Raw genomic sequence first — 13,474 nt, forward strand, 5'->3', positions numbered from 1 at the left:
ATGTATCTTTATCTTTATAAAGAAGTATAGGCAGCTGGGCTCGGTGGCTCATCCTATAATCCCGCGCCTTTGGGAGGCTGAGGTGAGTGGATTGCCTGAGCCTGCAGGTTCGAGACCCGCCTGGGCAGGCGAGACCTCATCTCTACAATAAATCAAAAAATTAGCCGGGCGTGGTAGTGCGTGCCTATAATTCCGGCTACTCGGAAGGCTGAGGCAGAAGGATCGCCGGAGCCCAGCAGGTCGAGGCTGCGGTGGCCAGTCTGGGTGACAGAGTGGGACTTCAACTTAAAAAAAAAAAAAAAGAAGTATAGGCAATTGGCCATGGACTAAACCATTTGCCATTTGAGTGGACTGGATAAATGTCTAAATTATGTATCATGGGGGGGGGTAGCTCTTTATAATTCATAACCTTTATTTTTTAGAGCAGTTTTGAAACTACAGAAAATCGAGCAGACAGAGTGAGTTCTCATATGCTCTCTCCCCATCCTGCACTGTTTCCTGTATTATTAACACCTTATATGAATACGGTGCATTTATTATAAATGATGAACCAATAATGATCTAGTATTATCAAATAAAGTCCCTAGTTTTTTTCAGGTTTCTGTAGTTTTTTATCTAAAGTTATTTTTCTATTACAGGATCCCATTTAGTATGACACATTGTGTGGTTTTGTTGTGTCTCCTTAGGCCCCTCTTGGCTGTGTAATACAAACCATATGAATAAGAACTCCAAAGAGCAAACTCTAGGACAAGAGACACAGTTCCCGAGATTCACCTTCTCCTTGCAAACTCTTACACGAGGCATGCACTTCTTCCATTACATTAGCCCATCCTTTAGCATAGGTAATACAAGATGTCATTTTCACAAATGACTATTAAAAAGCGAGGAATAAGAAAAATTCAAAATGTATAGAACAAATAGCTCAAGAACAATGAACTCTGTGGATTAGAGCACTAGTGTCTACTATCCCAGTAGAAGTTTCAAGGTGCTTTATAAAACACCCAAAGTTCTTCATTCTAATAAAAAAGTTGGTATGGCTTTTCTCACTCCTGGTGTCTTAGGTGACTTAGACATCTAGCCTGGTCATTATCTATGTTCCTGGCCCTTTGAAGCTTCTTTTATGCCCAGTCAAGTGACAAAGCTCTTTCTTTAACACACAAACTTTTTTTTGCATTTGGGAGTTCTAGATGATTTCTTTCTACTTGGTTCTAGTTTCTAGGCTGAGATACTTGCTGAAGTGCTTGGACTAGGATTCAAAATGTCTGCAAAGTCTATGGTCCTCTTTTAGAGGGACATCTTCTTTCCTTGCTGAAGAAAGTCTATGGGCATTTATTTATTTATTTATTTATTATTATAAAGACGTGGAGTATGATTCAGGGTTAGGTATACAAACGATTATGCAGGTACCCTTGTTGATGAGGTATGCCCCTCCCTCCCCTAGCAGTTTTCCTCAACTGCCAATCCCACACTCCTCCCCTGACAGTTTCCCACTACTGCCAATAGCTTTCTTACAGTATAATTGTTCAAGGTCTGCTTATGAGTGAGAACATATAGTACTCTGTTCTTTGTTTCTGTGATAGATCTCTGAGCATGATTGACTCTAAATCCATCCAAGTTGCTTCAAAGGCCATATGTTTGTCCTTCTTTATGGCTGGCTGCATAATATTCCATTGTGTATATGTACCACATTTTTTTTCCAGTCCAGCTTTGATGGGCAACATGGTTGGTTCCACGTTTTTGCTATTGTGAATAGAGCTGCAACAAATATACGTGTGCAAGTATCTTTTTTGTAGAATGATTTGAGTTCCTTCGGGTATTTTCCCAATAGAGAAATTGCTGGGTCATATGGAAGGTCAATTTCTAGTTCTTTCAGATACTGCCACACTGTCTTTCAAAGAGTTTGCACTAGTTTGCATTCCCACCAGCAGTGTAGAAGCATTCCTTTTTCTCCACATCCTCATCAGCATCTGTTGTTTTTGTTTTTTTTTTATTAAATGATGGCCATTCTTGCTGGGGTTAGGTGGTATCTCAATGTGGTTTTGATTTGCATTTCTCTGATGATGACTGAGGCTGAGCAATTTTTCATGTGTCCATTGGTTGTCCATGTAACTTCTTTTGAGAAGTGTCTATTCATGTCTTTTGCCCACTTTTAATGGGGCTGTTTGTTTTTTTCCTTTCATTGTGTTTGAGTTCCTTGCAGATCCTAAATGTTAGGCCTTTGTCAGATATACAGCTAGCAAATATTTTTTCCTATTCTGTGGGCTGTCTCCCTGCTCTCTTGATGGCTTCTTTTGCTTTGCAGAAGCTCATAAGTTTGATGAGGTCTCACTTGTCTGTCTTATTTCTTAAGGTATGGGCATTTAGGGTTCTGAATAGGAATTGGTTGCCAGTTCCAATTTTCATAAGGGCGTCTCCTGCATTTTCTAATATTCTTATAGTTTGAGGTTTTCTGTTTAGGTCTTTGATCCATTTAGAGTTAATTTTTGTGTATGGTGATAGATAGGTACCCTGTTTCAATCTTCTGCATGTGATCAGCCAGTCTTCCCAGCACCATTTACTGAATAGGCTCTCCTCTCCCCAGTGGTTGTTGTTGGAGGCCTTGTCAAAGATGAGTTGGTTGAGAAATTGAGGCTTTGCTTCTGGAATGTCTATCCCGTTCCATTGTTCTATGTGCCTGTTCTTTTACCAATACCAGGCTGTTTTGATTACTGTAGGCTTATAGTAAAGTTTGAAGTCTGGAAGTGCGATACCTCTTACTTTTTTTCTTTTGCTAAGGAATTTTTTGGCTATTTGTGATTGTTTATGTTTCCATATGAATTTCTGTATTGTCATTTCCAGGCCTGAGAAGAATGATGTTATGGGAAGTTATTTAAATGAATACTTTCATGTTGGCACCATAGGACCTTATCTTCTTGGGCATGGTTAAATTAAACTAGATGTGGATATCTGGCTATGGACAATCTATAAGTTATGAGCTGGTGGAACATGAGCTTTGTTCAACCCAAACAATGGGGATTAAATTAGACAAGTCAGAATGTCAGTAAGAAACATAGAGAATGAAGGCAGCAAGACCATACGGTAGAAGGACCATGAAGGACCATGAGTAAATGAAAGTCATAAGTAGACCAAAGTGATGAGTAAGTTGAAACCAAATGACACAGGTAGTTGTTTGTAACAGTATGGAAGGTAGAAGGAAAGACAGGAAAGAGCTGACTTGTTATATTAGCAAAATTCTATGAACTCCTGGGGCTGAGGGTGGTCAGGTAACAGAGAGCTAGAATTGCCTTGGTTCCCAGGCCAACTCAACATTCAAAAGGTTCATTCCTTCTCTAGGAAACCCAATCTTTCAGATATTCTCAGGTCCCACAGACTTTTCACCCTGCCCTCATTACTACCCTTAACTTTATTCAGGTCTTGCTCCTCAAGGTAACATAAGGAAGTTTGAACAGCCCATGTACCTGTCTCCATTCAAGCTGGCAGGAGCTGTGATTAAGATACCAAGCAACCTAGCCCTCCCTGGCTCAGCTTTTTTGCTTTACAAGTCACAGAGAAGTTCTAGAGTTTTTGTAGAGATTTGCCCTTCACCCCAACATAAGAGTTTAATTATATTATACTATTATAAAAGTCCAATTAATGCAATAAAAAATATATCATGGGTAAAATGATTGTACCCCCCCGTCTCCTCAAATTTATTTTCCCAACTTCCACCCACTTGCATTGAGTTCTTTTACTAACCAGCTTACTGGAATCAAGTTAGTTATTCTGTTTGATTTTAGACTGGTTATGACTGGATTCTCTCATAAGCCTTTCCTTCTAATAATGAGTTGTTAATATTTATATATGCAAGGTAATAGTCAAAAAAATTTACATGTATTAATTCATTTACTCCTCACATCAACCCTCTAAGGAAGGTACAATCATCTTTGTGTGTGTGTGTGTGTGTGTGTGTGTGTGTGTGTGTGTGTGTGTGTGGACATTGAGACTTAGAGAGGTTAAATTATTGACCAGAGTTCATACAGGTATTAAGTGGGATTTAAAGTGTAATCTTTTTGATATTAGAACCTTAGCTCTTAACTAGGGGCCCTGTTCTCTGACGTCCATCATCCCTATCCCCCAGTCCTTCCTACCTCTGATAGTTGGCACTGAGGCCGTCATCTAGCCAACTGCTTTCCTAGATCTCCCTGAAGTCTAGATTCCCCACTACCGCACTCAGCCAGTATGTGGACAAATCTCTGATAAACACCTCTTAAAGGTGAGTACTGAGAGAATAAACTCGAACAGTACTTCAATTTGGAATCACCAAAAAAGTCCAGCTCCAATGTCTGTTTCCTGTAAATAACCTGTCTGGACTAGGTTACCTCCATATCCAGTCATTTCTACAGTGACTGAACCCACTGAACAGCACTTTTTCCTAGGAATTGATGCATTTCTTCTATTTCGCCAGTGACTTGCATTGTTCCATTTCTCCAAACACAAAAGCGTACCAGGCCACAGGGGCAGTGATGGCAATGTCGTGACAGCCACCGTCTCCATAAGGTGACTCCATGGTGGTATTAGCCACTCTCTTCATAAGGTACTTCATGGCGGTGATAGTTGCTTTCTTCATAATGTGATCCCATGGTGATCATAGCCACTTTCTTCATAAGGTGCACCCACAGTGGTCATAGCCTCACATTTCAAAAGGTGCTAATATGGCAGGGATAACTGTTTTCTTCATAAGGTGCTTCTGTGGTGGGGATGGTCACTCTCTTCACAGGGTGTTTCATGGCTCATAGCCATTCTCTTCATAAGGTGCTTCCACGGTCATGATGACCACTCTTTTCATAAGGTGTTTCTGTGGTGGGGGGCAGCCACTCTCTTCTACAAGGTACTTCTATGGCGGGTATAGCCACTCTGCTTTCACGGCTGCTGGATGTTGATCAGTTCATGTCCTACACAGCCTCAGTGGCTGTGACTTCTTGTTGAGTCCCTTTCCTGGATCTGTCTGCTCTGTCCCAGTGGTGTTGCTGTCCGTGTGACAGATGGAGCAGATGCCCTGCTGGAAGTGGCCTGCTCTGCTTCTGGAATGTCCATTACAGAAGTTGGCTGTGTCTGGTGGGAGAATTAGCTTAATATTATGAATGGCTGACACTATTAGTTGTCTCCCCAGGCACTTCCCTCTCTCCTTCTTGGATGAACTCTTCTCCTACTACAGAAAATGCTGGTTACTCTTTTCCTAGCTTCCCTTACAAGTAGTGTAGAGGCAAGTAACTCAACATTGGCTCATGGGACCAGATGCTCATGCATCTTTTTTTTTCTAGTTGTAAGTTGTCTGCATGCGACCGCTGGAATCACTGCAGCCTTTTTGGGGTCATGAGAGGAGGTATCAATTTCACACTGCAAAGGACAGACCACAAAGAAAAAAGGCACCTGGATCCCTGGCTGTTGTACCAAACTTGAAAATGTCCTGCCTTGACTTTCCTGTTATAATAATAGTAATAATAATAATAATTATTAAAGCTAATAATAGCAGCAAACACTTCTATAGAGTCTGTTGTGTTATTATGTGAGATGATGAATATCTCTGTTGTTGAAAACACACCTTTTAGTTGGGTGTTCTTTTATATACAAGCTGAAGGAAGCTGATACATTTACAACTTTGGTTCTTGTTCTCTCTAAGTCAGAAAGATCTTAGAGAGGCCTCTTTGGGAAGTAGGCATGAACCTTCACCCTCCAAAATACATGATCTTGTCATTATGAAATTAATTCTGTTTTCCTAGTTTTCATCATGAAACCTCTTCTCCCATGCAAGCATCTTGAGTTCTACCTGTACAGGATCCTGAAAATGCAGGTGTGAACTTGCATGGACTTTATTTTCAGCCTGATGGTCTCTGAGCTACATAGACAACAAGAATGAGTACATACAGAGTTCCTCCAGAATCGCTCTCACAAACACGTCTGAAAATGAGGACTAGGAGTGAGGGTGGGGAGATATTTCTGAGACTCCTGTATCACTTTAATTCCCTGACTATACAATTTCAGGAAGTTCATCATTTTACTCTAGGGGCTCAGGCTCCTCTGAGGACCTGTAATTAGTCTACTGCAGTAAATGTTTATCTGGACACAACTGCCCACAGCAACCTTTTCCTGGTTCATACGTTCCACTTGATGATAACTCATCTATGTCATGAGCCTTTATAGGATAAAATAAATACCATCACCAAAGAGCTCTATAAACTGTAAAATATTATACAGATGTAATTTATGATGATCATGAAGGTTTATTCATGACCTGCTTTCAATATTACCAGCCCTGTATCCTAGGAATATATTTAGTATTTCGTAGTCTGTTTTATTACTTTATTCAATTGCTGACATAAGCTGGTTTTCCACCACATACATGGACTGTCAGAACTGGTTGTGTTTTCTTGCATTGCTATTGTATATAACCCACATTTTGCTAGTAATTGTGACAGTATTGATCATCACTTTACAATTCAGTTTGCTTTTCACATGCGTTATTTGATAAAAATCTCCTAACAACCCCCATGGAAACCAGAAAATGGAGGTTCAGACATGCCTAAGATGACTCAGCTCAGACGTGGTCAAAGCAGGAAAGAAGAGGGCTCTTTTGAAGCCAAGGAAAGTTCTTTCTGCTGTAATGCCCTGATCTCCTTTAGATGATATGTGGCTTCAAGACTGAAGCGGAAACACAAGGCGTCAGGTCTTGAATGAAAAAAGTTAAGCTTATTGAAGATCTAGACAAATTAATTAAAGATCTAGACAGAGTCCTTTGGGGCTAGAATGACTCAGGGGGAGAGATTTGGGGAATTGTTGATAACTTGAATAATCCCATGGTGGGTTTTAGTGGCTTGAAGACAAGTTACTTGGGCAAACTATTGCCTCAGTTTCCTAATCTGTAAGAAATTGTTCCCGATAGAATTTACCTCATAGCATCATTACATTAGAACAGTGCTTACCACATAGTAAGCACCTTATTATAATTTGCTATCCTGATTATCATCTTGTTTGAATACTTAGTCTGGTCAAGAAAGAAGTTTTCTTCTCCTAACAAACCCTTCTGTTTTCTGTGTCTCTGGAAAAGTTCAGAATAACACATGGGTTACAGAGGCTGTTCCTGAATACCCTCAGGAATCATCTAACCTTGAGTGTAAGCAGCCTAGTAGTAAAGTGAATCCTGAACTTAAATGAGAACTGTAATATTCAGATCTGTTCACTGTTTAAAGAATTTCTTTAAAGAATTTAATAAAAAAGATCAGCAGGATTTGGGGGTATTAACACATCTTCCACTGCAATATTTTAATGAGGTAAGTACAATACAGCAAGCCCTTAAATTAATCTTCCCTTAAACTACCCATGAGTTCAAGATGCAGAGAAAAATATTCTCAGAAAATTGTTGAGGCTTTTATTGAACCCACGTGTCAAACCCAAGAAAATGATGGGTGTTTGACTCCTAACCCCCATCATGGCTGGTGGGCTTTGTCTCCCCTGAGAATTCCAAGATAAAAATGAATACCACATAGGGCATTTATTGCTTTTATGTTCGTCTCTTTCCAGGTTGTGAAGTAAGGATCTCTGGCTGGGTTTATCTCTGAGGCCAGTTGAAAGGGTGGGGGCAGTTTTGCCTGCTGTGTTTGCTCTCAGAGTCAGTTTTGGGGGGCAATGTCAAGAGCGTCTTTGCAGAAATTCTCACTGTACACCCTCAGTGTGAAGACTGTCTTTCCTCTGAGGGCTCACAGTTTATTTTTAACAGCTGGCACCAAGACTTTGTGTTGTTTGTCTGCATCAGAGTGTGGGCAGTTAGGAAGCACATATGCAATTTCTGAGCATGGGAGTGTTTGTCTGGTGTGTCACTGTGAAGTGCTGTAGCCACCTGCGTCAGTGCTTATAAATGGGGCCATTTTAGGTTCCCTATCCTTGTCTATTTAATTTTTAGATCTTCTTTAGTTTAATTTTTTCTTTGAAAAATTCCTTTAAAAATTGCAGCACCTTATGATATTTTTTCTTTTCCAAAAAGGAAAGGACTAGTACATATATTTCTAAAATGATAAAGAAAGAATGGGAATAGAAAGAGGAAGAAGAGAGAGAGAGAGAGAGAGAGAGAGAGAGAGAGAGAGACACACACACACACACACACACACACACACAGAGAGAGAGAGAGAGAGAGAGAGAGAGAGAGAGAGAGAGAGAGAGAGAGAGAGAAAGCTATTCTCTTTCTTTTCTCCTCTGTTTTGGACACTGTAAAATGGGCACAAATTACCTTACTGGACTTCAAAGGGCTGATGGAATAGATAGATAATTTCTGAGGGACTTGACTTGATAGATATGTATCTTCTCTATTTTTAAAATTTTTTGCAAAGGAGACAGAAGTAAAGTTTATTATTCACTTTCTACAGACAGAAAGGGGCCTATGCTCATAGGCAAGTGTGGCCTATCTTCTCTACTTTTTGCTCTGATATATTTCTTGTGCATTTTTAAGAACTCACATTAGCAGTATACACCAGTTCTAAGTTACAACAAATTGTAAACTCTTGGAAGGGCAGATCTTTTCATCCTCGTTTTTATATAACTGCTGTGCATACTCAGGAAATAAAAGCTGAGAATGAGATTGCTTAAAAATATGCTGACTTTGCTTCATCTTTGCTTTTTTTAAATTAAATAAAAATAAACATGAGGACTCATATTTATCAGCCCTATCCAACATTATGGTCTTCATTAAAATTAGTCAAGTCAATTTAGTTTTGCCAGGCTACTTTAGAAACTCATGTTGGTGGTTTCTGTTTATCCAGAAACAATCTAATACAATTTAGACAGAGAATTTTCTTGGCATGTTTGGCACAGAAAGTATTCTTAGATATACTGAACATATAGAGCTTATATCCATTGATTAATCCATGTATCCAACCATCCATCCACCCATTCATTCATCCTTCTATCTATCACCTACCTGTTCATCCATCTCCAAACCTGGCCCATTCCAGGCATCTCATGAGACACTAAGAGTACAAAGATGAATAAACTCAGCCTCTGTTCTAAGAGTTTAAAATCTAAGTTCAGAGCTATGTGTATAATCAGAAGGTGGCAATACTATGTGGTAATGTAGATGCCATTATGAAACATGTATTTTCAAATAAAATAGGTAATTCATCTTGATTAGCATGGTGTCAAAGAAAGTAAAGTATTTGAAATGAGAATGCTAGGGTTTAAGTTCCAGATACCAAATTTACTATCTAGGCAAACTTATGACCACAAGGACATATATGTTTAAAAAATGTATATACGATGGAAATAATGATTGTACCTTATTCAAAATAATGGGTTGAGCAAGTTTGCTTCATACAAGAGAAGTGCATAAAACCCAACAGCAATCATATATTACTTTTGCAAGAGGAAATCTGCCATTGGCTCTAAGTGGCCATGCATATTCTGGCTGAATATGCCAAGAATGCAAGACCTTACCATTCTTTACCCTGGCCGTCTCTCAGGTTGTGTTTGCAGCAAACTACTTTGAAACATGAGTGAACATCTCCACCCAAGCAAAAGGTAGGTTTGCTTTTGCTCACTATTGAAGTGAAGAATGCTCCAAATTCAGTGTTTTCCTATGAACGCAGACTGCTGCATGTAGGCATATGTAATGGAACCTTTACTTTGTCTCCAAATATGGGAAGCCCCTATGTATGTCATTATGGCTTTTGCTGTGAATAATAGCTCTTTCTATGACCCAGAAGACCCATGTTTTCTGCCAGCATTTGTGAAATGGTAACAGGCTGGCTTTTTAGTTTGTAATTAGTGCATGATTCTTGGCAATTACTTCAATAGATATTTAATATCACAACAAAGGAGATCTTTATATCCGTAGCAATAAAAATACAATAAAAATACAGACTATATAGGGATAATTTATGGACAAAGTACTTTCAACCTATGAAGAAAAATGCAATATTTTATTGAGTTTAAGAAGGAGATTTGGTCAAACAGAAAACAATACCAAATTCTCACATAAGAAGGTAAAGTATTTATGAAAAAAACATTTCTGCCCAGATATTTTATGGATTAAATACAATTCCAATCAAAATCCAATTAAGATGCTTGGGAACATTACTTCTTTTTTTATATCTATGTATTATTTTAAGGATTGGGGTACAACTCAGGATTAGGTATATAAGTGGTCTACTTACAGGTGAAATTTGGGCCTTCCATTGGTCCTCACTTCACCTGGTTTAGGTTCAGGTACCCTTGGTGATGTTATGTGCTCTTCTCCCCCAGCAGTACCAATCCCTTTCTTAGAGCATTATGATGAATGTTCAGGGTCCACTTATGAGTGAGAACATGTGGTACTCAGTTCTTTGTTTCTGTGATAGATCACTGAGTATGACAGACTCTAAATTCATCCAAGTTGCTGCACAGTCCATAATTTTGTCCTTTATGGCTGCATAATATTCCATCATGTATATGTGCCACATTTTCTTTATCCAGTTCATTTTCGATGGGCAGCATGGTTGGGTCCATGTTTTGCTATTGTGAATAGTGCTGCAATAAACTTGCATGTACAGGTATCTTTTTTGTAGAATTATTTGAGATCCTCCAGGTATATTCCCAGGATGGGTATTGTTGAGTTGTATGGAAAGTCAATTTTCCCAGGATGGGTATTGTTGGGTTGTATGGAAGGTCAATTTTTAGGTCTTGTAGAAATTGGCGCACACTGTTTTCTACAGAAGTTATGCTAATTGATACTCCCACCAACAGTGTAGAAGCATTCCCTTTTCTCAGTATCCTCTTCAGCATCTGTTGTTTTTTGAGTTATTAATGATGGCCATCCTGACTGCAGTTAGGTGGTATCTCAGTGTGATTTTGATTTATATTTCTTTGATTATTACTGAGACCGATCATTTTTTCATGTATCTGTTGGCTGATCATATGTCTTTCTTTGAGAAGTGTCTATTCATGTCTTTTACTCACTTTTAAAAATAGGGCTATTTGTTTTTTTCCTTTTGGCACATTTGAGTTCTTTGAAATATCTTGGCATCTTCCTAATCAGAGAAGTGAAAGACCTTTACAACAAATACTATAAAACATGGCTCAATGAAATCAAATAAGACACAAACAAATGGAAAAATATTCCATGTCCATGGGCTGGAAAAATAAACATTATTAAGAAGTCCATCCTATCCAAGGCCATCTACAGATTCAATGCAATATACATTAAATTACCAATATCGTTCTTCTCAGACCTGGAAACAATTCAGAAATTCATATGGTGGTGGCATGTGCCTGTAGTTTCAACTACTTGGAAGGCTGAGGCAGAAGGATCGCCTGAGCCCAGCAGATCGAGGCTACGGTGGCCGGGAGCCTGCCACTGCCCTCCAGCCTGGGTGACACTGAGACTCCAACTCAAAAAAAAAAAAAAAGAAATTCATATGAAAACAAAAACAACCACGAATAGCCAAAACAATCCTCAACAAAAGAAACAAAGTGGGAGGTATCATACTTCCCAAATTTAAACTTTATAATAAAGCTACAATAGGCCAGGCACGGTGGCTCAAGCCTGTAATCTCAGCAATTTGAGAGGCTGAGCTGAGAGGATTGCCTGAGACCAGGGGTTCAAGACTAGCCTGGGCAACTTGGCAAGACCTCATCTCTACAACAAATTGAAAAATTAACTGGGTGTGGTAGTGCACACCTGTAGTTCCGTTTACTTGGAAGGCAGAGGTGGAAGGATTGCCTGAGCCCAGTGGATTGATACTGGGGTGGCCTTGAGCATGCCTGAGCAATGGAGTGAGACCCCAACTCAAAATAATAATAATAATAATAATAATAATAATAAAGGCTACAATAATAAAAACAGCCTGGTATTGGTACAAGAACAGGCATATAGGCCAATAGAACAGGATGGAGATTTCCAGAAGCAAAATCTCAATTTCTTAACCAACTCATCTTTGACAAAACCTTCACCAACAACCACTGGGGAAAGAAGAAACTATTCAGTAAATGATGCTGAGAAAACTGACTAAGCACATGCAGAAGAATGAAACAGGACCCCTACCTATCACCATATACAAAAATCAACTCTGCCTGGGTCAAATACCTAGCTTTAAGAATCTTAGAAAACTCAGGAGACACCTGTACAGACATTGGAATAGGCAACCAATTTCTGATCATGACCAAAAGCCTGCAACATAAGAGTTAAGATAGACAAGTGGGACCTCATCAAAATGAAAAGCTTGTACAAAGCAAAATAAACCATCAAGACAGTAGGGAGACAACTCACAGAATGGGAAAAAATATTTGCCAACTGTTTATCTGACAAAGGCTTGACATCTGGAAATATTACTTCTTAATTCTAAAGTTAATAAGAAGGAATACTTCAAGGCATTTATCAATGAAATCCTAGAAAAGTGAAGGGAAGTAAGTAGCACAGGGGTGAAGAGTATAAAGGTGGTGGTTTAATGCAGAGCAGATAAGAAAGTGGCCATGCCATTAGAATGACCTGAATTTGGGCCTTGGCTCTGACATATATAACTGTGCAACTTGGTCCAGGTACTTGATTTTCTCAAGTCTCAACTTTCTCATGTGTGTAATGGGCTTGCAATAGCAACACTTTGTAGGGTTGTGTGGATTAAAGGACTTATCATCATGCTGGGCACTTAGCACTCAATAAATGTTGGCTATTGTTACTTTTAATGGATATTGAAATGCATCACAAAGCTATTTGCAAATGGCACAATAATTCATATAATTGTATTAGTCTGTTATCTTTGATCCATCCATCTACATTTACTCATATAGAAAATTTAATATATAACAAAGGAAATATTATAGATAACTAGAGAGGGAACATACATAAATGTGCATATATACATATATTTACACTTATAATATACCTATTTATAGTTATATAGACATGAAGAAACATTTATAATAAAGAAAATATAGATGAAGAAGGAAAATATATATATGTGTATATAAATGTTTTTATATATGTAGTATGCTTATACATACATGTATAATAAGGTGTCAACTTCAAGGGAAAGGCAGTCTTCAATAGCAGACTAATAATTCAAAAGAAAATTCCTTAGAGCACAACTAAACCTTATATGATATGTAATCCTACCCACTAGGAAATACTTTATGCAGAATTCCCATTGAATAAGCACCTCTTTTCTGTTTTTTTTTGTGGGGGAGGGGCTGCCAAAATCAAATACAGGCTCTGGTGCAAAGGTTAATCACACCCCTTTAAGGGGAAACCCCTCTAAAATCTGATTGCCAAGTGTTAGGGGAAAGTTGTAAATATGTAGTAAGTTCTGAATTAAATTGAAGGTTATTTTAATTATAAAAGCATTAATGACAGCAAGAAATTTAATGAAATAGTGGACCATGAAATCAGTGTTATCATTTTAATACATAACAGAATATGACAAACTCTATAAGATTCCTGTTCTCTTTCATGTCTATTACAATTTCCTTCTATTAGTTT

This window comes from Carlito syrichta, unplaced genomic scaffold (assembly GCF_000164805.1).
Source record: "Carlito syrichta isolate Samal-C Ts95f unplaced genomic scaffold, Tarsius_syrichta-2.0.1 Scaffold303309, whole genome shotgun sequence".
Taxonomy (NCBI): Eukaryota; Metazoa; Chordata; class Mammalia; order Primates; family Tarsiidae; genus Carlito; species Carlito syrichta.